This window comes from Lissotriton helveticus, chromosome 5_1 (assembly GCF_964261635.1).
Source record: "Lissotriton helveticus chromosome 5_1, aLisHel1.1, whole genome shotgun sequence".
NCBI classification, from domain to species: Eukaryota; Metazoa; Chordata; class Amphibia; order Caudata; family Salamandridae; genus Lissotriton; species Lissotriton helveticus.
This window is the reverse complement of record NC_136065.1, coordinates 163,452,338-163,477,508: the sequence shown is the minus strand read 5'-3', so window position 1 is coordinate 163,477,508 and position 25,171 is coordinate 163,452,338.

Sequence of the window (25,171 nt, the reverse complement as noted above, 5' to 3'; positions counted from 1 at the left end):
AGCGTTGCACCATTTAGCTCAAACACGCCGCATTTCAGGTAGGTGCTGAACTGTTTCTCTGCAGTTAGGTACCAGGGGCCAGATGTAGGTAATTCTATTTTACCGACTCATAAATACCGAATTTTACCGATTCGGTATTTATGAATCGGTAAAATAGAAGTACCGAGATTTAGGTAAATCCAGATGTTGATTTACCCAATCGGTAAAAGTCGGTATTTACCGATTCGGTAAATACCGACCGGTAATGCCCATTCATTCCTATGGGCTTTGAAGCCCATAGGAATGAATGGGCATTACCGATTCGGTATTTACCGAATCAGTAAATACCGACTTTCACAAGGGTGCAGGGGGTGTCACTTTGACACCCTCTAGCACCCCCAAAACAGGTTCGGATGCCATGTGGCAGGCAGACCTGCCCTAAGGGCAGGTCTGCCTGTCATATGGCACAGGTGTGCATGCACACATGTGCATGCACACCGGAATCGGTGTTTTACCATCAAATAGAATTTGATGGTAAAATACCGATTCTGTAATGCTTGTGGGACTCAGAAGAGTCCCACCTACATATCAATTTTACCGAATCGGTAAAAATACCGATTCGGTATTTTACAGAATCGGTAAATTTACCGATCGGTAAATTTACCGATTCTGTAAAATACAGGGCCCTACATCTCAAATTGCATTTACCTGTCAGTAACGGCCGAATTCGGCCGTTACCGACGGGAAATGCCTACCTACATCTGGCCCCAGATATAATAATTCCAATTTACTTATTTTAGTCATATATTTCCCTAGATTCATAAATATCTTCCGGATCCTATTTCCACTTCCCTTGCTGCTTAATGAAAAGAAAAGCACTCCTTTGTGGAAATTTCAGGTGACATACGTGGCCGTTTATTAGCACTGTACCGTACTAGCTATTTATAAGCATCTCTCCAATACAGTTACATAAGAATGTCAATTCTTTGATGTTTTGTAACAATGAACTAGGATACAATGATTAATTATCTATCGCCTGTCATTGTTTGTTGCTTTGTGAGATGTTTAACAGTTCCCTGATGTTGTAATAATGTAGCAAGAATCAGGAAGCCTAGTTTAAAAACAATTCTGTGACAAAGCTAACAATTGTGTTTAGTACTGTTCTTTATCTGCTTTGCTGAAATACCTAGGTATATCATGATGAAATCTTCTTTACAATTTTTTTTATAAATGTCAATTTCTGCATTATTTTTTAACTATGTTTTTTAGATATAATAACGATTTATTTATCGCCTGTTATTGATTAGGATACGTTAACTGGCACCTTTATTGTTTTACATTTGAGAAATTATTATTAAGTTTAGTTTACTAATAATTGTGGTTCGATTTTTCCAACTAAGCAGTACCAGGAAGAGGTAAGATGCTTAGTAATATTGGACACCACGTTTTTACCTGACACACGGAGTTTAAATAATTTTTCTAATAATTTGATGAAACATTTTTTAACTTGTATAGAAAGTAATTTTTGACTTACTGTTTTAATATAGGGGGTTTTCCCAGCAATGAATTGTTTTGTCCTGATGATGGTCTTCATGACGACTGCATACTAGACCGAAACGTCGACATTTCCATCATCTCCAGAAGCGTTGCGTTGGCACCAACACACAACCATTGTTTATTAATGAATTTGGTTGTCTGTTATAATTGTCACGAGTTGATGTTTAGTTGTGAACTGATGAGTAGATGTCATTTATACTTCTGTTCATAACTTATTTTGCTTGAATTTATTTCTCTGTATATGTCTCCCCAGATTTTCATTTGATGCTTCATCACTAAATATAAAAAAATGTTTCTTTGAATACAATTTTACTTTCTTCGTGTTTCTCTTCTCCTTTCCGTGATTTATTCTATTCTGATTTTTAAATGTGATATCCTGTGGATACACTGGAGTGTGATAATTGAGTACGACTCCTAACTGAGATTTATTGTTCCCCAAATCAAGTCCCTTGTAGCATATCTTGACCTTAATCATCTAGCGCCCAAGCCTACAAGGGTATATTGGGTTTCCCCAGCCTTAATCTAGTTAAAATTAGGGCAACATTCCAGCAATGCTATCAATCCCTTTACCTAGATAGCACGAGGGGGGGGGGGGTCCTGTTGAGCTTAATTTATATTTAGATGCAATTCCTTGTGACAAATTTTCAGTTGAAGAGCAAGAACAGCTAGAAGGTTCCCCACAGTGGGTGGAGATTTTTTTTGGGTATTAACAACCTTCCAAGTGGTAAAGCTACTGGCACCGACGGTATCCCCATGGCATTTTATAGGACATTTGCTCAACAACTTAGGGATTGTTTGACAAGGTTGTTTGATCATATTTTTAAGGGAGGCAGACCTCCGAGTGCCTGGTCCTCTGCCGAAATTGTGGTACTCCCCCCCCAAAAAAAATAAGCAAGTAGTTGAACTGGGGTCTTGTTGCCTGATCACTCTGATCAGTGGTGACTCCAAAATGTATTCTATGATCTTGGCCTTTCGTTTAGCCCCAATAATTCACAAGATAGTATCAGTCCCATAACATGGGTTTATCTCAGGAAGAGGAAAAACTGACCATGTATGGAGGGTTATCTCGCTTTTTGATGTGGCTTATGTAGCTGGAGACCCAATGGCTCTAGTTCTACTTGATGCAAAAAAAAGCCTTTGACTGGGTCACCCAGCAATTTACGTTGTTGGCCCTGTCAAGGGTGGGTGTCGGCCAGGGCTTTATTCAAGCAATCAAAATGCTATATTATCATCCGGTGGCCAGTGTACCTGTGAATGGGTTATTGTAAGACCCATTTTCAATCTCACGAGGGACTCGGCAAGGTTATCCGTGTTCTTCGCTCCTATTTGCAATCTACATTGCCCCCTTTATATGTAGGGCTTATACCGACTATATTGCCCTGGTGACTGCTGATCCCTTAAGTGCACCCAAGAAGGTGAAAGATGTGGAAGTAAAATTTGAGAGGCTTTCTGGCTATGCGTCAACCAAAAATAAGACCCAGGTAGTTATCAATGAGAAAATATATGACGAGTGGGTGTGGATAAGGCAGTAGATCTGGGAGTTTCCATTTTGTCTGAAATAGATAATATAGTTAAAGATAATGCAGGACCCCTCTTAAATAAGATTAAACATGATCTAGGTAGATTAAACAACTTTCATCTATCAGTAGTGGGTAGAAGTAATGTTGCAAAGATACTTTTCCCCCATATATTCTCTATTTTTTTCAGGCCATTCAGGTGTAATGTTCTGCTCAGTGGCTTAAGAAAATGGAAGACCTTTCCTCATGATTTATATGGGCCCACGCTAGACCTAGAAGGGTGCTTAAATTCCTTACGTTACGAAGAGAGAGAGAGGCTGGACTTTGCCCAATGTGAAACTACATCACTGGGCTACCTCTCTGCTACATAGTATAGTCTTGTTGCAAGAATATCCTAAGGAAGTGATAGTAGACCATGTACCCTCACCGTATGAATTAGTAATGGGGAAAGAGGCATGGGGTTGCCTATGGCAACAGCTAAATGATAGCTATTACACAAAAAGTATGTTTTAGGACCCTTTATTGGGCTTCCAAGGTATTGAGTGCTGCTTGGAAATTGTTGGGAATTGGGAGATTTAATTTTTACATGCCTTTGGCAAACAACATTACTCTACCAGAGATCTTTAGGGATCAACTTATAAGTAGTTGGGTCAAGATAGGGCTGTGCAGGGTGGAATTTGTTTCCTCCATGTGTATAACCTCATTTGATGATCTTAACCCCTTCCTTGCTGGGCCGTTTCCGCCGATTTGCGGTAAACAAAAGAACAGGACGGGGCCGTGACGAACCCCAGCCGTCATCAGCACACGAGCGCCACAGAGCGTGATGGCTGGGGTTCGTCACCAGCATGGAAGGGGTTAAAAATAAATGTAGTATTGCCAGGAGGGATTTTTTAAAATACCTCCAAGTGAGAGACTTTTCATTAAGCAAAGATGGCAGTCCAACAGGGTTTGCTAAATGTGCAGTAGTCAATAAATTGTTGAGTGCTAGTGAATTCTCGATTGGTGTAATCTGTACTCTTCTCAACTCCACAATGAAAGATGATCTGGATAAATATTCCCAGAAGGTTGGGATAACGGATACAATGTTCTTTAAATCTTTAGACTTCACACAAGCTATTTTAATACCTGCATCAGTGCAAGAGCAGTACTTCAAGACGTGTTCCGTTCTTTACTATATAAGATCGCTAAGTGGGGGAAGGGAAAAGGAACGTGTTGCCCGATGTGCATTATATAGAGTAGACATGGCCGATATCTGTGCATCGTGTAATGAGCTTGCAAAATTAAAACAAGAAATCTACCAAAAAGTTTGTGAGGAGTTGAATGTGGAAATGTATTTGTGTCCTGCTTTGATTTTAGGAGAATTGGGGGAAGATATAGGTGTGGAAGGGCGAAATCTGATTTACATAGCTATGGCTGTTTTGAGGTTGTGTATTGGTTCAGCATTGTTAAACCCTAACCCTAAACCTCCGGGGTTTCAGCAATGGTTGGCATGGTTTCTGGAGGTCTACAATTTGGAGGAAGCTGTGTACGCAAGAAAGGGTGACCGTTCATCGCAGAAAGGCCTCAGAATTTGCGCTCCCTTGACGGAGTGGGTCGAAAACTGGCGGAAGGAGGAGGTGGTTAGACCTGACCACTAGAAGACTGCTGCTATGGCATAGGACACTTTAGGGTAGGGGGTAGCTAGGAGTACTTGGATATTTGCTGCATTTTCTGGTACTGTTATGAGAAGGTTTTATGAACTGCATGCAATTGAATGTGCTTATATGTGTTTATAGAAGATGCTTCTTAAAAGTTACTTAACTAAATGTATTTATGTTTAGTCACCAGCTGTAGTGGTGGGGGTTAGGTTTTGGTTAAAAAAAGTAATATTTAACTAAAAAGTATTTAAACGAAAGCAACTTTCATCTGACCTTCAATCTGGTATCATAGCAATTGATTGTTTTTTGTGGACCATCTTAAGTTCAAAGCTGCAAAAATTGAAATTCTGGCATGTAACAACTAGGTAAACCACCACCCTCCAAACATTTGGCCTAGGACCATGACACTTAGTTCACTCAGAAGGTGGTAGCAGTGATGAAGGACTCTAATTCTTATACCACAAATAGTGATAGTCAATGGTTTTCATAGAGCACTGAGTTTCTCAAGAGAGTCTCGGCGCTATAGAGTCAATGAAGAAAAACTGATGCATATGGCAACTACTGTGGGAAAAGCCAGGTCTTAAGTATTTTCTTAAAAACAGTTTCAGCCTTTTTTTGATGCAAGTCTAGAGGGAGCTTGTTCCACCATAATCACCCACAGAAAGAAAAGAAGGGACCGCCTGCTATAGCCAGACAAACTCAAGGGATCTTGTCCAGATGATTACTAGATCAGCGTAGAACTCTTGCAGGGCCGTAAAAGGCAATCCTTGCAGAGAGATAGTCAGGTCCAGGCTGATGGAGAGGTCTATGCATTAAGAGAGCTTATTTAAAATCAATACATTTTTCAATGGAAAGCCAATACAGATTGCGCAAATGACTGGAGATATGTTCCCATCTTGGGAGACCATGAACCAACCAAGCTGCCACGTTCTGAACAGTCTGGAGTCTATACAGAAGATGTTTTGGCAGGCCTGCATACAAAGCTTGTTTGTAAATTATATGTCAGGTTTGGGAGTTACAATCAACTGCTTGAAAACGTACACAATGTATTGTGGGACTGGTCTAAAAAGGAAGACAAAAACTCTCCATATTGAATCCAAGCCTACAGAGAGCGTTACAACCTTTTCCTATCTCAGAATTTTATTTGACCACTCAGGGCTTTGGTCCCAGGCAATCAAGTCCAGAAGACTTCTATTAATTAAATCCCTGACAGCTCTGCAAAATTTTTGAGGAAAAATAGGCAGACACTGCCCATCTGAAATGTTACAGATTAATATAGCTAAATATGTGGCCATTACCACTTATGGAGCAGGAATATGGGGGTACGCAAACTTAAATATATTGCAAACTGCCGAAAATAAGTTTCTCAGGTCACTTTTGGGTGTCCCAGACAGTACAGCAAATTACATATGTCACCAAGAATTGGGTATGCACTTTCTGGAGGATTTAATTACAATCCAACCTATCCTCCTATGGCATACATTTGGACTTCAGAGGAGATGTCCTTTAATCGCCACATATTAACAGATGCTCAGGCTTTGGAAGGAGTCAGGCGGATAAGATGGTTGCAATACGTTAGAACATTTTTTAGCAACTTAGGCCGACCCGAATACTACAAAGAACCACTTACATTGTGTACTGTATCTAGGAGAGACTTTAACCCGTTGGCTGCTGCCGTCGGCCATTGGCCGAGGGCAGCACTACCTCGCTGGTGCTGCCGTCGGCCAATGGCCGACGCGACCGCGCCCGTTTTTTTAAAACGGCCGCACTGCCGCAAAAAAGCGGAAGCAGCCAACGGGTTAAAGCAACTTGTATACAATACTTGTGTGAAATTAGAAACACAATAGAAACAAAGAAGTCCACGGTCCAAATATATTCTATGACCTATACTCATACTGCTATACAAATGTATATCACCCTGATAACAAATGATTATGAGAGATTTCTGTTGACCCGGTTGAGAATTAATATTCTACACAGAAGCTCGAGTTTTCCAACTCCTAACGACTGGTCAAGAATTTTATGCAAATGTCCTTGTGACGATATCTCGACCCAATTAACATTACATGTAATGTTTTTTTTCAAATTTTATTCTAACCCTAGAAAAATGTGGATGATTCCAGTCTTAAAAAGCTCAGGTCTGAGACAATATCAACTAGCGTTTTGTTTCTTGCAGTCGCTAGAAAACTAATTTATTATTGCCTCTGTAACTGCATTCGTAAAACATGTTTTTAAATATCGCAAATCTATTTTGTAATGTTTTTAGTATGGTTTTTAAAGAATGTAGGAAATGGTATATTATGTGATGTCCTAGACAATGTTTTCCAACCTTGGGTTCAGGCAAAAAGTTCAAGCTACCATTAAATAGGTACTCTCCCTTCTTGATTACACCATTAGGGTCCATTTTGTAGAGAGTCTGTGTTACATTTTAAATGTTTATTTGTTTTTCTTCCCCTTTAAAACCTTGTATACTTTTGATTATGGCACCTGCTACCCTGTAGTGACTGTTCCAATTAGAATTGAAATCCTGGAATACCTTGTTCACTCTGCCTGTGGACTTTGAACGAGCAGCAGTACTGTCTCTTCTTCATTAAAGTCCTCTTTAGTCATTTTGGACTTTATGACTTATTTTTACATGAATCTTACATGTTGTTAATACTTTGAAGCACAGAGAGAACCCAAAATGTGGCCACTAGCCGATTCAACCTACCAAAGCGGATTCACTCTATGCATTGTCTCATTTAACTTTACTGACTCTCAGTAGATGGACCAACTTGAAAATTATATGCATAGCCCACGAACAATCAATGGGAAAGAATCACTTTTCCACCAGCAAGACATCCACATATATCATCAAGTGTTCCCTCTGGGATCGAGGCTAGTTTCACTATTGACTTTGTCTCCCTTAACCCCTTCTATGCTAATGACAAGGTCAGCTCGTCATGCAGTACCACTGTTATGGCGAGCTGACCTTGTCATGAACAATGGGAAAGAAGGTGGTCCAGCACAGCAGAAAAATACCCTGTAGCATTGAAGGTGTTAATTAAGACACAAACTTGCAGAACATCCTTCTCCATTGAGTCAACTGAACTATGGAACTCAGGGGCATATTACCAACCAATAGAGATCATTTTTGTCTCTAACTTGTTTAGAGACAAAAATTATCGCCGCAAATCGGCGATTTTTATCGCAGATAAACCTTGCTATTAGCAAGGTTTATCGCAAATGCGATAAAAAACGGCCGCAATGCATGAATATCGCTGAAAACTCAGCGATATTCATGCATTATCGAGCAAATGCTCTTAGCCATGTGATCCACCTCCCATTGGATAACATGGCTAAGAACTGCTCCTGGGCAGGTGTTAGCTTTTGGAGATATTCGCGCTTAGCGCAAATATCTCCAAAAGTTGGTAATAGGAGATAGCGATGTTAGCGACTGTTTCCAGTCGCTAACATCTTGGCACGCCCACTTTGCATGTCATTAGTGATAAATATCACTGACATGCAAAGCGGGGCCCAAGATGGTCACTATCTCCTATTAGCTGTCGCTAACTGGTGTTAGCGACAGCTTGGTAATAGGGAGATAATTTTATCTCCGCTTTCTTGGCTTTTAAAGCCAAAAAAGCGGAGATAAAGCCCTTGATAATATGCCCCTCAATGCTAAAACAAAAGGGAAGAATTAATATAATTTCTAATTCCAGTATGCATTAAAACTTGGCTTTCCCCATTATTATTTTAATCTCAAGACACAGAGTATCATCTTTACAAGTAGATAGTTGGGTATGCACAACTACGTCTATTGTAACACTCTCATCAACATTTCTGACACTGTGGTGTATACTGCACAATGTTTGGAACATGTCTTTGAACTTAAAACACCTCACACAACTTCCTCATTTAGGACATATACAATACAATGTCCAACCATGTACCTTGATAAGAAAGCCCAGGAACTGATAGACACCTGAGGTCATTGTGACCTCATCATGGGTATAAAGCGATATACAAATGCAGCAATACAGTGCTACACAATATCCAGATAAACTTCCACAAGGCTCCACAGTGTCACAGTAGGTAAAGTTCAATGTCAGTCTAGTAGTCACTCACAATTCCTATGGCATTTTCCCTAGGCCATCATCTACATTGCTCCAGTACGTAAAGGATCGTCCCCAGGACAGAATCGATAATGTTACAGTATTTAATGCACTTCACCTCAGGTCAGTATTAATAATGCCCTATCAAAGTAAATTAACACATCCGGCCAGTGTCTCCAAGCCATAATATTTAATGCAGCATCCTCAGGCCAATATCTACAATACACCTGTACATTAAATTGTTGTCCGCTCAGTATGCAGCATTCATAGCACAAATCTGCCCATTTCCCAACCCAGTATTTTTGATGGCCTATTACGTAAAACACTACCACCAGGTGACCCATGGTCCTCAACACATGCATGCAGCATGACTCATTCTTCTAGTTTTCTAGCTTTCTGTGCACTGAAAGTTTAAGGTAAAGAGCCTCAAAGGTAGGATTGCAGAATGCCCTTGGAGTGGGCAGTTTGCAGAACTGGAGCAGGGATCAGGGTAATCAGAATTCAGCAGACCTTTTGGGCAGTATTGGCTAACTATTGTAGAATATTTGTAATACTTTGTTTATAGGTGTCTACTATTTAACTGTAGTGCTCTCCTGACACATACCTCACACCTCCTCGGTACAAAGGATAACTGAAACAGTATTGTGGTAATAAATATACAAACAAAATCACATCAAAAATATTATTTACCAACAATATTGTGCTCCAATACTTCTAATGATGAGTAAAAAATATCTGGAAAAAATATCATTGACACTAATATTGTCCTAAAACATACATAAATATCGATGTTTTAAAATAAATAGTTTGAAGCAGTAAATGTTAAATATTTTAATATATACATTTGATATAAGGTAAATTAAATAGATTCCACTATTATTTAATACTATATAAAAATATGAATATATGTACTAATATAATCGCATATATTTGTGTGTTTGTGTCTGTGTGTGCATATATATATTTATAATATATATATGTGCATATATATATATATATATATATATATATATATATATATATAAATATTTCACCAAATCTCTTTCGCACAATACCTCTGCCTCTTATGACGGCAGGCTTCCGGCCAGGTTGCGAACCCTTTGAATCCAATAAAGTTTCCTCACACGCTTCTATGAGAAAAAACGCCGAGCCCCAATTTTCAGTGCAGCAATATTTATTTTTTAAACAGCAGTGGCAAACTCCACCCGACGCGTTTCGGAACCAGCCGGCTCCTTGGTCACGGGTCAGCTGTTAGTGCACAATGTTACGTGATATAGTGCAGGGTAGTAAAAAGAGGACTACGGTTTTTTACTTTGCCTCGCTTTTCAGTTTTTGGTCACCATGTTGGAACAGTTTAGCATTTTATAAACTTCCACAATCATATATACATTTGTAAACATTAATAAATTGGTATATTCGTGATTTTGTTGAATAACATAATTAACATAAATTTACACTTTGCGAGTTTATAAATCAAAATTTGCAAGTGTTGCAATGCATATTCGTCTGTGAAGCCCAAGTGGGCGTGTCTTTACTCCCAAGTGGGTTTTTAACTCATTTGTGAATCAAGTTTATCTTAGTGGATGTATTTCAAATATAATGTAATATAATGCTGCCCCAGTGGGCTGAAGCCATAAGTCTCTTTCAATGTTCCTTCAAAGATCAGAAATTCTTCATTCTGGGCAAAATACTCCGTCTCCTACAAGTGACTAATGTGCGTATCAATAAAATGATCAAATATCAGTTTAAAAACATTTAGTAAAAAGCTTAAGATAGCAACACGGCTGTATAATCATTTCAAAAAATCTGAATAACACATAGCAAATATTTAGCCTAGGTGGACTGCTAACTCTTCATCCTTATTAATCCCTCCTGGCTGCATTGTTTCATATTTTATAATCAATCTAGATTCCAGTCTGCGTAAATATTGTTCCCTGTTTCCACCCCTTTCAGATTTTGGGATTGAATCCAGAGCACAATATTGCAAAAGGTTTGCATTTCCCTTGTGATGTTCTTGAAAATGGCGAGCAATCGGATATTGTTTGTCGTCATTGGTAATTGCTCGCATATGCTCTAATATACGTAGCTTGACTGGTTTGATAGTGCTGCCAATGTATACTAGCTTACAGGGGCATATTAATGCATAAACACAGAACTCTGTTTTACAGTGTAGGTGTTTTGAGATGATAAATGGTTTGTGTTTTTCTGAAAGTATAATCTGCTTACAATTATTGCTAGACTTACATGCTTTACATGAAAAACATTTGAAAAAACCTTGAATAGAAGATTTTTTCATTGGCAGATTACTCTTACACAATATGTCCTGTAATGCTGGACATCGCCTATAAGTGATACTGGGGTATACTTCAACACACTCTTTCAAGGTTGAGTCAGTTTCAAATACACGCCAAAATTTACTTAAACACTTTCTGACCTCTTTCGTCTGATTACTGAAAGTGGTAATAAATCTCACTGGTTCCTTCTTTTCACTTATTTCTTTTTCAACAAGTAAATCCTTCCTGTCAATTACACAAACTTTTTCATACGCTGCTTTTATAGTTTTCTGCGAGTAGCCTCGCTCTTTAAATCTTTCCTGCATGGTTTTTGCTTCCCTTTCAAAGGTGTCATTAGAGCTACAGTTTCTTCTGGCTCGCAACAGTTCCCCATACGGGATACTGTTGATAAGGTTTTTAGGATGACAACTCGCAGCACTTAAGACACTATTACATGCTGTACTCTTTCTAAATAGTTCACTCTCTAATTTCTGGTTTTTTACTTTAACCATAACATCCAGAAACTCTATGCATTCTTTATTGGTTGTACTTGTGAAGGCAAGATTGAGATTGTTGTAATTTATTTCTTTGACAAAGTTTTCAGCTGTGTCTATGTCACCCTTCCAAATGCAGAAGATATCATCGTTGTAACGAGCCCAGAGGACCACGTTTTGGGAAAAGGCACTGATGTTTCTGGCCACCTGCTCCTCCCACCAGCCCAGGTACAAACCTGCGTAGCTGGGGGCGAAGCAGGTTCCCATCGCGGTCCCCCGGGACTGCCGGTACATCACATGATCAAAAATGAAAAAGTTGTTTTTCAAACATTGAGTTATCATGATTAATAACATCTCAGTATGTTTCAAGGAACCTATTGGTCTGTTTTTTAAGTAGTGAGCACATGCTTCAATACCAAGGTCGTGTGGTATACACGTATACAGGCTACTGACATCTAATGTCATCAGCAGCATGTTATCTTCCCAGTTTATGTCTTTGATCAATCTCAAAAAATGTCGTGTGTCCTGCACATATGATGGCAACAACTGAACATACTCTCTTAAAAAGTAGTCAATGTATTTGGATGTGTTCTCATACATGCTACCTATAGATGACAGAATTGGACGTCCTGGAGGTATATCTTTGCTCTTGTGCACCTTGGGTAGTAAGTATAATGAGGCTAGTTTCGGATATTTACAATCCAAAAAATTATGTTCATCTTTGGAAATCAGTTTAACGAACTTCCATTGATCTAATTGTTTTCTGAAATCCTCATTACTTTTTTCATATGTTACTTTTTCCGTCTTGCAGTAACTGTCAGCATCACTTAATTGATTCTTGCCTTCTTTCAAGTACATTTCCAGGGGCCATACTACTACGTTTCCCCCCTTGTCCGCTTTTTTAATTACAATAGTCCTATTGTCACGTAATTCTTTTAAAGCATTCTCCTGTTTTTTAGTGAGGTTGCTTACAAACGTGCATTTCTTTTTTGAAAGCTTTTTAAATTCATTAATTACCCCTCTTTCAAAAACTTCAATTGCATCGTTATGCACCTGTGGTAGAAAAGTTGATTTTGATTTCAAACCAGTGTTGCTGGGGTTATCAATAGTTATATTTTCTTGTGCCAAGGTTACAATTGGGTCATCTATCCAATCGTCATTGCCCAAATGTCTCAAGGTGTGCAAAGTTTCTATATCTCCTATAGAAATGGTAGTAGCTTCCTCTACTGTGTCTTTGGACTGTCTGAACCTGTTTGCGTACCATTTTTTAAATTTAAGCTTACGTGTAAACAAGAACAGATCAATGCGACTATCTGTATAATTAAAACTTCTGGTGGGGCAAAATGTTAAGCCTAAAGATAACACCTCCTCTTGTTCTTTAGTCAAAATAATATTAGAAAGATTTAATACCGTAAAATCGGTTCTTCATTTTGGAGCCGATTTGCCTCTTGTCATCATTCCCACTAGGCTTTGAGTATTTCCTTGTTGCTTTCCGGCCGGCTTACCTCCACTGCCGCCGCTTACTTGTCCTCTTGTTGATTGCGGACTCGCGGATTCCTGGCGTCCTTTGGCCAGGATTTCGTATTCCCTTAAAATGTTGGCGTTTAACCCTTCTGGTGTTCTGCTTGTCGTTCCTGTTGAAGTGCCTGCTTCCGCAGGGATTGTTGGTGTTGACACAATTCCATTTTCCATTGTTTCCACACTTGACACCACAATTGTCTTTTGTATCTGGGTAGTTCCCATTTTTTCTCTCAAATGGTCAAACTTCTTCCCGAAAGTGAGAATTTGTCCCAAATTATAATCAATTTCATCACGCTGAAATTTGCGTTGCTTTTTGAGTTTGATTTCATTTTCGGCTTTATCTAGTCGGATTTTGAGTTTCTCCATTTCACTTTCAAACTCAATTGTGGTGCATTTTTCTTTTATCATTTCTGTTAACTTTTCTATTTCAACAGCAAGTCTTTCTGTGTCTTTTTCAGCATACTTTACCAGGAGTTTCAGCATTATTGTCGAACACTCATGGTTGTTTTGTGTCCATTCTTTAATTAATTCTGGATCTGGCTCTTGGAAGGTGGGCGTTATAAAAATTCTGAGTCCTCTGGGAATGCGGCTGCATTCTATATATTTCTGTAAGGCTGTCGCCTCCCACCACTTCGCCTGTTCTGTTTTTGTTAATTTCCAGAGCTTGTCCCATAGTTGCCTTTTGCTCTGTGTTTCCCCAGAGCCAGTGTTCATCATACTGGCAGTCGTGTCATTGTTGCTAGTGTTAGCGGTAAAAAGCAGCTCCGCCGCTTCCCGCCGTGTTGCTCCTCTGTTTGCCCACATTGCTGATAATTAGGCTACCCCTCTCATAGGTTGCCGAGGTTCTTTTAAATTGTCGATATTGCTTCGCAGTTTGTGACGCGCCCGTCACACTGCTTCCGTCAGCTTCCGATCTTTTTACCGCAGCTCCGAAAGAGAAACCAGGTTCCTACACCGAGCTTCCGAACTTGGTTTCCAAAGGTTGCCGACCCTCGAAAAGTCTTCGGAAAGTATTTAATCACACGCTGCTTCACCTCACTCCACACGGGCAGGCGGTGATTGAAAGGTAGCGGGCAGAGATTTCCGTTTTCAATTTCACCAAATCTCTTTCGCACAATACCTCTGCCTCTTATGACGGCGGGCTTCCGGCCAGGTTGCGAACCCTTTGAATCCAATAAAGTTTCCTCACACGCTTCTATGAGAAAAAACGCCGAGCCCCAATTTTCAGTGCAGCAATATTTATTTTTTAAACAGCAGTGGCAAACTCCACCCGACGCGTTTTGGAACCAGCCGGCTCCTTGGTCACGGGTCAGCTGTTAGTGCACAATGTTACGTGATATAGTGCAGGGTAGTAAAAAGAGGACTACGGTTTTTTACTTTGCCTCGCTTTACAGTATTTGGTCACCATGTTGGAACAGTTTAGTATTTTATAAACTTCCACAATCATATATACATTTGTAAACATTAATAAATTGGTATATTCGTGACTTTGTTGAATAACATAATTAACATAAATTTACACTTTGCGAGTTTATAAATCAAAATTTGCAAGTGTTGCAATGCATATTCGTCTGTGAAGCCCAAGTGGGCGTGTCTTTACTCCCAAGTGGGTTTTTAACTCATTTGTGAATCAAGTTTATCTTAGTGGATGTATTTCAAATATAATGTAGGCGGGAAGCGGCGGAGCTGCTTTTTACCGCTAACACTAGCAACAATGACACGACTGCCAGTATGATGAACACTGGCTCCGGGGAAACACAGAGCAAAAGGCAACTATGGGACAAGCTCTGGAAATTAACAAAAACAGAACAGGCGAAGTGGTGGGAGGCGACAGCCGTACAGAAATATATAGAATGCGGCCGCATTCCCAGAGGACTCAGAATTTTTATAACGCCCACCTTCCAAGAGCCAGATCCAGAATTAATTAAAGAATGGACACAAAACAACCATGAGTGTTCGACAATAATGCTGAAACTCCTGGTAAAGTATGCTGAAAAAGACACAGAAAGACTTGCTGTTGAAATAGAAAAGTTAACAGAAATGATAAAAGAAAAATGCACCACAATTGAGTTTGAAAGTGAAATGGAGAAACTCAAAATCCGACTAGATAAAGCCGAAAATGAAATCAAACTCAAAAAGCAACGCAAATTTCAGCATGATGAAATTGATTATAATTTGGGACAAATTCTCACTTTCGGGAAGAAGTTTGACCATTTGAGAGAAAAAATGGGAACAACCCAGATACAAAAGACAATTTTGGTGTCAAGTGTGGAAACGATGGAAAATGGAATTGTGTCAACACCAACAATCCCTGCGGAAGCAGGCACTTCAACGGGAACGACAAGCAGAACACCGGAAGGGTTAAACGCCAAAATTTTAAGGGAATACGAAATCCTGGCCAAAGGACGCCAGGAATCCGCGAGTCCGCAATCAACAAGAGGACGAGGACGCGGCGGCAGAGGAGGCAAGCCGGCCGGAAAGCAACAAGGAAATACTCAAAGCCTAGTGGGAATGATGACAAGAGGCAAATCGGCTCCAAAATGAAGAACAGATTTACGGTATTAAATCTTTCTAATATTATTTTGACTAAAGAACAAGAGGAGGGGTTATCTTTAGGCTTAACATTTTGCCCCACCAGAAGTTTTAATTATACAGATAGTCGCATTGATCTGTTCTTGTTTACACGTAAGCTTAAATTAAAAAAATGGTACGCAAACAGGTTCAGACAGTCCTAAGACACAGTAGAGGAAGCTACTACCATTTCTATAGGAGATATAGAAACTTTGCACACCTTGAGACATTTGGGCAATGACGATTGTATAGATGACCCAATTGTAACCTTGGCACAAGAAAATATAACTATTGATAACCCCAGCAACACTGGTTTGAAATCAAAATCAACTTTTCTACCACAGGTGCATAACGATGCAATTGAAGTTTTTGAAAGAGGGGTAATTAATGAATTTAAAAAGCTTTCAAAAAAGAAATGCAAGTTTGTAAGCAACCTCACTAAAAAACAGGAGAATGCTTTAAAAGAATTACGTGACAATAGGACTATTGTAATTAAAAAAGCGGACAAGGGGGGAAACGTAGTAGTATGGCCCCTGGAAATGTACTTGAAAGAAGGCAAGAATCAATTAAGTGATGCTGACAGTTACTGCAAGACGGAAAAAGTAACATATGAAAAAAGTAATGAGGATTTCAGAAAACAATTAAATCAATGGAAGTTTGTTAAACTGATTTCCAAAGATGAACATAATTTTTTGGATTGTAAATATCCGAAACTAGCCTCATTATACTTACTACCCAAGGTGCACAAGAGCAAAGATATACCTCCAGGACGTCCAATTCTGTCATCTATAGATAGCATGTATGAGAACACATCCAAATACATTGACTACTTTTTAAGAGAGTATGTTCAGTTGTTGCCATCATATGTGCAGGACACACGACATTTTTTGAGATTGATCAAAGACATAAACTGGGAAGATAACATGCTGCTGATGACATTAGATGTCAGTAGCCTGTATACGTGTATACCACACGACCTTGGTATTGAAGCATGTGCCCACTACTTAAAAAACAGACCAATAGGTTCCTTGAAACATACTGAGATGTTATTAATCATGATAACTCAATGTTTGAAAAACAACTTTTTCATTTTTGATCATGTGATGTACCGGCAGTCCCGGGGGACCGCGATGGGAACGTGCTTCGCCCCCAGCTACGCAGGTTTGTACCTGGGCTGGTGGGAGGAGCAGGTGGCCAGAAACATCAGTGCCTTTTCCCAAAACGTGGTCCTCTGGGCTCGTTACATCGATAATATCTTCTGCATTTGGAAGGGTGACATAGACACAGATGAAAACTTTGTCAAAGAAATAAATGACAACAATCTCAATCTTGCCTTCACAAGTACAACCAATAAAGAATGCATAGAGTTTCTGGATGTTATGGTTAAAGTCAAAAACCAGAAATTAGAGAGTGAACTATTTAGAAAGAGTACAGCATGTAATAGTGTCTTAAGTGCTGCGAGTTGTCATCCTAAAACCCTTATCAACAGTATCCCGTATGGGGAACTGTTGCGAGCCAGAAGAAACTGTAGCTCTAATGACACCTTTGAAAGGGAAGCAAAAACCATGCAGGAAAGATTTAAAGAGCGAGGCTACTCGCAGAAAACTATAAAAGCAGCGTATGAAAAAGTTTGTGTAATTGACAGGAAGGATTTACTTGTTGAAAAAGAAATAAGTGAAAAGAAGGAACCAGTGAGATTTATTACCACTTTCAGTAATCAGACGAAAGAGGTCAGAAAGTGTTTAAGTAAATTTTGGCATGTATTTGAAACTGACTCAACCTTGAAAGAGTGTGTTGAAGTATACCCCAGTATCACTTATAGGCGATGTCCAGCATTACAGGACATATTGTGTAAGAGTAATCGGCCAATGAAAAAATCTTCTATTCAAAGTTTTTTCAAATGTTTTTCATGTAAAGCATGTAAGTCTAGCAATAATTGTAAGCAGATTATACTTTCAGAAAAACACAAACCATTTATCATCTCAAAACACCTACACTGTAAAACAGAGTTCTGTGTTTATGCATTAATATGCCCCTGTAAGCTAGTATACATTGGCAGCACTATCAAACCAGTCAAGCTACGTATATTAGAGCATATGCGAGCAATTACCAATGACGACAAACAATATCCGATTGCTCGCCATTTTCAAGAACATCACAAGGGAAATGCAAACCTTTTGCAATATTGTGCTCTGGATTCAATCCCAAAATCTGAAAGGGGTGGAAACAGGGAACAATATTTACGCAGACTGGAATCTAGATTGATTATAAAATATGAAACAATGCAGCCAGGAGGGATTAATAAGGATGAAGAGTTAACAGTCCACCTAGGCTAAATATTTGCTATGTGTTATTCAGATTTTTTGAAATGATTATACAGCCGTGTTGCTATCTTAAGCTTGTTACTAAATGTTTTTAAACTGATATTTGATCATTTTATTGATACGCACATTATTCACTTGTAGGAGACGGAGTATTTTGCCCAGAATGAAGAATTTCTGATCTTTGAAGGAACATTGAAAGAGACTTATGGCTTCAGCCCACTGGGGCAGCATTATATTACATTATATTTGAAATACATCCACTAAGATAAACTTGATTCACAAATGAGTTAAAAACCCACTTGGGAGTAAAGACACGCCCACTTGGGCTTCACAGACGAATATGCATTGCAACACTTGCAAATTTTGATTTATAAACTCGCAAAGTGTAAATTTATGTTAATTATGTTATTCAACAAAGTCACGAATATACCAATTTATTAATGTTTACAAATGTATATATGATTGTGGAAGTTTATAGTGACCAAAAACTGAAAAGCGAGGCAAAGTAAAAAACCGTAGTCCTCTTTTTACTACCCTGCACTATATCACGTAACATTGTGCACTAACAGCTGACCCGTGACCAAGGAGCCAGCTGGTTCCGAAACGCGTCGGGTGGAGTTTGCCACTGCTGTTTAAAAAATAAATATTGCTGCACTGAAAATTGGGGCTCGGCGTTTTTTCTCATAGAAGCGTGTGAGGAAACTTTATTGGATATATATAAATATATATATATATATATATAGTGTAACATAATTAATAATTCATGTATTTTACATAATATACATTTTTTCAACACAAAAAACAAGCAATTATTACTTTAAAATCTATTCAACCAATACTATGACAACCATTGGAGTCTAAAAATATTAAACTTACTAGGCCTCATTTAGGAGGTTTTGCCATAGGCCAGGCTGCTGCGCTGCCCTACGGCAAAAGAAAAGAGCAGGAATGAACCGTATCTATGCGATACAGCGCATTCCTGTTCTTTTCCCCTGCACCAGTGCATAATAGGCTGCCGTGCGCCAAAGATGCAAGGGTGCCTGTGTTGAGAGGATGATTGTTAATGTGCAGGAAGGGAAACCTTACTGCACAAAAACAATCACAAGAGGCGTTTTCCTTTTTCTATGCGTGCTGCAGAATACAGAATCCCTTACCATTTGCCTAGGGAGGTGTACGTTTTTGGCGCTGCCTAAGATATACGATTTCTCGTAAATCTGGGGCAGTGTCAAATGCCATGGATGTTGCTGGGAACACCCCCAGCAACACCCATTGCACGCCCCTTAAATGCAGAAAACTGCATTAAAAGGGACAATATTTACAAGGCAGCACTAAGCTCAAAAAAGTGCCTTAGTGCTGCCTCTTAACCCCTTTCACTGCTAGGTCGTTTCCCCCTTGTGCTAAGCCTTTTTTTTTTTTTTTACTATTTGGGGTAGTTCACGCTTAGGCCCCAGTAATGTTTTGACCACTTAAGGCAGCTATGCCAAATTGGTGTCCTTTTCTTCTAACATCATGGGGATTTTAAAGGTACCCGGGGTTTGTTGATTCTCCTGGAGGAAACCCAGAAATAAGCCAAAAAATTGCGATAATTTTTTTTTAATGTGCTGCAGAAGAAAGCGTCAGTTTTTTCCCCTGCAAATGATATCAATAAAGGGTTTGTCATGCTGAAATCACCATCTTCCCAGCTTTCAGGGACAGACGGACTTTTGTCAGAAAACCAACATTTTTTACACAGTTTTGGCATTTTGCAGGGACATAGCCTATTCTAGCTGCTTTTATGCTTTCAACCTCCTTCCAGTTAGTGGTAGAAATGGGTATGAAAGCAATAATGGATCCAGGAAAGCTATACATTTGAGGAAAGTAGACAAAATTCTACATTTTTTCATAGAAACTAACAGTTGAGAATAATAAAAATTGAAATGAGTTGAAAAAAACTGCCATTTGTGCCAAAGTTTTCACCTGTAACGTCTTTAAAAACTGACAGATTCTTTACAGCAATACACAGTTACATCTGCTAGAACATTTTGTTTGTGGGGATATGTAACTTGTAGGTTCACCAGAACCCGAGGAATCCAGAGCCAATAACTGAGCAGCTTCTTGCAATGGTTTTCATTGTGTTCCGGGTAAATAGCAATTCATTTGACAAAATATAAAGAGAGAAAAATAGGTATCAAAGACACCTATGTATTTCCAAAATGGGAACAAAATATAGAGTTTAGAAACAGTAGCTATTTGCACATCTCCCAAATTGTGGGTACCCATACTAGCATGTGATTTACAGGATATTTTTCAAAGTAACTTCTTTTTTACACATTGACTTACATTTGGAAGGCAGAAATGCATCTAAAGTCAATAAGTAATAACGATTGCTCTACGATTCTGTGTTCCCCTAAGTATCCCGATAAAAATGGTACTTCACTTGTGTGGGTAGGCCTAGTGCCCGCGACAGGAAATGGGCCAAAATGCACTGTGGACACACCACAGTTTTGCAGTGAAAACTGACCATTTTTTTGCAAAGTGCCTAGCTGTAGATTTTGAACCCTAGCTCTGCGGGCACCAAGGGAAACCTAGCAAACCTATACATTTTTTAACACTAGACAGCCAGTGGGATTCCAGGAGGGGGCGATTGTGTGACTCTCTCCAGGTTCTGTTACCCAAAATCCCTTGCATACCTTAACATTTGTAAAAAAAAAAAAACATTTTCCTCACATTTCTGTGATGGAAAGTTCTCAAATCTGCGTGGATCCAAAAAATTCAACCCACCCTGCATTTTCCCAAATTCTTCGATAAAAATGGTACCTCTTTTGTGTGGCTAGGCCTAGTGCCCATGACAGGAAAAGGCCTAAAACGGAACATAGAGACAGCATATTTGCAAAACCAGGTTGTTTTGTGATAGGTAATTTTGATATCTTCACTACACGTTTTGGGCCCTTTCCTGCCTCGGGCACTGGGCCCACCTACACAAGTGAGGTGCCATGTTTATTGAGAGACCAGGGGGAACACTGGTGGTAGGAAATATGTGTCAGCCCAGTGATTCCACAGTTTTTCCACACAGAAATGTGAGAAGAAATTGTTTTTTTTAGCTAAATTTGAGGTTTGCAGGGGATTATGGGTTGGAAAACTTTGTGGGGTCCACACAAGGTATACCTCCCCAGACTCCTCCAGGTGTCTAGTTTTCAAAGATGTCTGGGTTTGGTAGGTTTCCATAGATGTCTGCTGAGTGCAGGGCCAAAAACCCAGGTGAGGCCCTTTGCAAAACCAGGTTTTTTTGTGATTGGTAATTTTGATGTCTCCACAATATGTTTTGGGCCCTTCCCTACCACGGGCACTTGGCCCGACCATACAATTGAAGCACCATTTTTATTAGGAGACTGGGTTAACGCTGGGTGGTAAGAAATGTGTGTCAGCCCAGTGATTCCACAACTTTCCCAAACAGAAATGTGAGAACAATCTAATTGTGTCAGCTAAATTTGAGGTTTGCAGGGGATTCTGGGTAGGAAAACATCGGGGAGTCCACACAAGCCATACCTCACTGGACTTCCCCCGGTGTCTAGTTTTCAAAGATGTCTGGGTTTGGTAGGTTTCCCTAAGATAGCTGCTGAGCGCAGGGACAAAAACTCAGGTGAGCCCCTTTGCAAAGCCAGGGTATTTTGTGATAGTTAATTTTGATGTCTCCACAATACGTTTTGGGTCCTTCCCGGCACTTCCCGGCACTTGGTCCAACCACTCAAGTAAGGCACCATTTTTTTGAGAGACCTAGGGGAATGCGGGGTGGTAGGAAATTTATGTCAGCCCAGTGATCCCACAACTTTTCCACACAGACATGTGAGAACAATTTTATTTTTTTAGCTAGATGTGACGTTTGCAGGGGATTCTGGGTAGGAGAATGTTGAGGGATCAACGTAAGTCACACCTCTGTGGACTCTCATGGGTGTCTAGTTTTCTGAAATGTCAGGGTTTGTTGGGTTTCCCAAGATGTCTGCAAACCCCGGATCAAAAATACAGGTGCTCACCTACCTATCACAAAACAACCTGGTTTTGAAAGGGGGCCACTTGCGATTTTGGTCCCGGGATCTGTGGCCATTTAGGAAAACCTACCAAATTGAGATATTTCTGAAAACTAGACACCCGGGGAAGTTTAAGGGGGTATGACTTGCATGGATCCCCCAATGCTTTCCTACCCAGAATCCCCTGCAAACCTCAAATTTAGCTAAAAAAATCACATTTTCCTCACATTTCTTGATGGAATCACCACACAGGTGAAAATGTTCTACCACCCAGTGTTCCCCTTGGTCTACCGAGTAAAATGATACCTCTCTTGTGTGGGTGGGCCAAGGACCTGCAACTGGGAAGGACCACGATCTCTAAGCATTATATTTGTTTAAAAATACGTTTTTAGGCAATTCTGCATTGGACACCCACACAAGTGAGCTATCATTTTTATCAGGAGACCAAGGGGAACGCTGGGTTTTTGGAAATTTTTGTTGGCGTAGTTACTCCACAGAGAAATTTTTAGCTACATGTGAGTTTTGCTGGGGATTCTGGGTAGGAAAACGTTACGCAAGCCACCCAGGTCTGGACTCCAAAGGTGTCTAGTTTGGTAGGTTTCCCTGGATGGTCACCGAGCCCTGGACAAAAAACGTATGTGACCCCCTTGCAAAACCAGGTCATTTTGTGATATATCATTTTGATGTCTCCACAATACATTTTAGGCAGTTGCCTGTCGCTGGTACTTGACCCACCCACACAAGTGAGGTACTATTATATCAGGAGACCTGGGGGAATGTGGAGTTGTAGGAAATTTGCATCAGCCTGGTGTTTCCACCACTTTCCCACCGAGATATGTAAGAAAAATGTGCATTTTCTTCAGCTAAATTTGAGGCTTGAAGGGGATTCTGGGTAGGAAAACATTGGGGAATACACGCAAGTCACACCTCCCTGTGGGTATCTTGGATTGGTAGGTTTCCCTAGATGGCCGCCGAGCCCGAGACCAAAAAGGAGGGTGACGCCCTCTCAAAACAAGTCCCTTTTGTAATCAATACTTTTGAAGTATCCACAGTACATTTTAGGCTGTTTCCTGTCGCAGGCACTAGGCCTACCCCCACAAGTGAGGTACCCTTTTTATCGGGAGAATTTGGGGAATGCTGGGTTGGTGGAAGGTTGCTGCTCCTCTTTGATTGCAGACCTTTCCATCAGAGAAATGTGAGGAAAATGTGTCTTTATTCCCATAGTTTGAGGATAACAGAACCTGGTAAGAGCCACACAAGTCACTCCATCCTGGACTTCCCTGCATGTCTAATTTTCAAAAATGTATAAATTTGCTAGGTTTCCTTAGGTTCCAGCAGAGCTAGGGTCCAAAATCCACAGCCAGGCAAATTAGGAAAAAGTAGTTTTCGCTCGAAAAATGTGATGTGTCCACATTGCCTTTTGGGCCATTCCCTATTGCGGGTACTATGTCTAACCACACTAGTAAGCTACCATTTTAATCAGGAGCCTCTGGGCAATGCTGGGTGGTTGGAAGTTTGCGGATCCGCACATATTCTAGAACTATCTATCAGAGAAACATGAGAATTTTTATTTTATTTTACTAAATGTGAAGTTTGCAAGGGATTCTGGGAAACAGAACCTGGTGAGAGGCACATAAGTGACCCTTGGTGTCTAACTTAAAAAAATGTACAGGTTTGCTAGGTTTCCCTAGGTGCCATTTGCGCTAGGGCCCAAAATCCACAGCTAGGCACATTTAAAAATAAAGGCTAGTTTCTAGTGGACAGTCTGCCGCCCGGGGTGCTATTGCCGCGATATACCCTGAAGGGGGCAGAAAGACTGTGGCTGTGTATTTGGTGGCTAGTAGCATTGGTATGCCCATTCTGGGAAAGCCCCCACCCATACTGGGCAGCCCCCACCCCTATTCATTAAAAAGCCAGGGCAATCCCTGCTGCCTAGTGGGCTCCATGCCCCTCGGGGGGTGGGGGGGCAGATCAGGGGCTATTGCCTCCATCTGAATCCTGGGGGGGCAGAAATGCTGTGGCAATTTGTTGGGGGGGAGGTTGGGGATTTGGCATGACCATTCTGGGCAGCCCCCCCTGGTGTCTAGTGGGCTTTCTACTCCCCAAGGCAGCAGATAAGGGGCAATTGCCCCGTCTTCCTCCCAGGGGAGGAAGGCTGTGGCAATTTCTTTTTGGGTGGGGGCATTGGCATGCCCATTCTGGGCAGCCTCCACCCCCTACATCTTGAAAAAAATAATCCCTGGTGCCTGGTGCCCTTTCTGCCCCCCGGGGGTCAGATCAGGGGCTACTGCTCCCATCTGCCTCCTGGGGGCAGAAAGACTGGGGCCATTTTTTGGGGATGGGGCATTGGCCTGCCCATTTTGGGCAGCCCCCACTCCAATGTATAAAAAAATAAGAATAATCCCTGGTGCCTAGTGGGCTTTCTCACCCCCCCCCCCCGGGGGTCAGATCAGGGCCTACTGCCCTATCTGCCTCCGGGGGTCAGAAAGAATGTGGCATCTTTTTTGGGGTTGGGGCATTGGCATGCCCATTCTGGGCAGCCCCCACCCCTGAATTTTGAGAAAAATGTATCCCTGGTGCCTAGTGGGCTTTCTGCCCCTTGGTGGGGGGCAGATAAGGGGCTATTGCGTCATCTGTGTCCCGGTAGGCAGAAAGACTGTGGCAATTTTTGGGGGATGGGGCATTGGCATGCCCATTTTTGGTAGCCCCCAATCCTAGGTATAATAAAATAAGAATAATCCCTTGTGCCTAGTGAACTTTCTTCCCCCCTGGGGGGCAGATCAGGGTGTACTGCCCCATCTACCTCCTGAAGGGGAGGGGGCAGAAAGACTGTGGAATTTTTGTGGGAGATGGGGGCATTGGCATGCCCATTCTGGGCAGCCCCCATCCTAAGCTTGGTGCCTAGTGGGCTTTCTTCTCCCCCGGGGGCAGATAAGGGGTTATTGTCCTATCTGCCTCCTGGGGGCAGAAAGACTAGCATCTTTTTTGGGGTTGGGGACATTGGCATGCCCATTCTGGGAAGCCCCCATACCTACGTATAGAATCCTGAGCTTGGTGCCTAGTGGGCTTTCTGCCCGCCCCCGGGGGCAGATCAGGGGCTATTGCCCCAAGCAAAGATCCAATAGGGAAGGGTTCCATTGGAAAGGGGAGATTCTCCCCTTTCCAACAATACCTCTGCCAAGTGTTTCGGTTTCATTTTC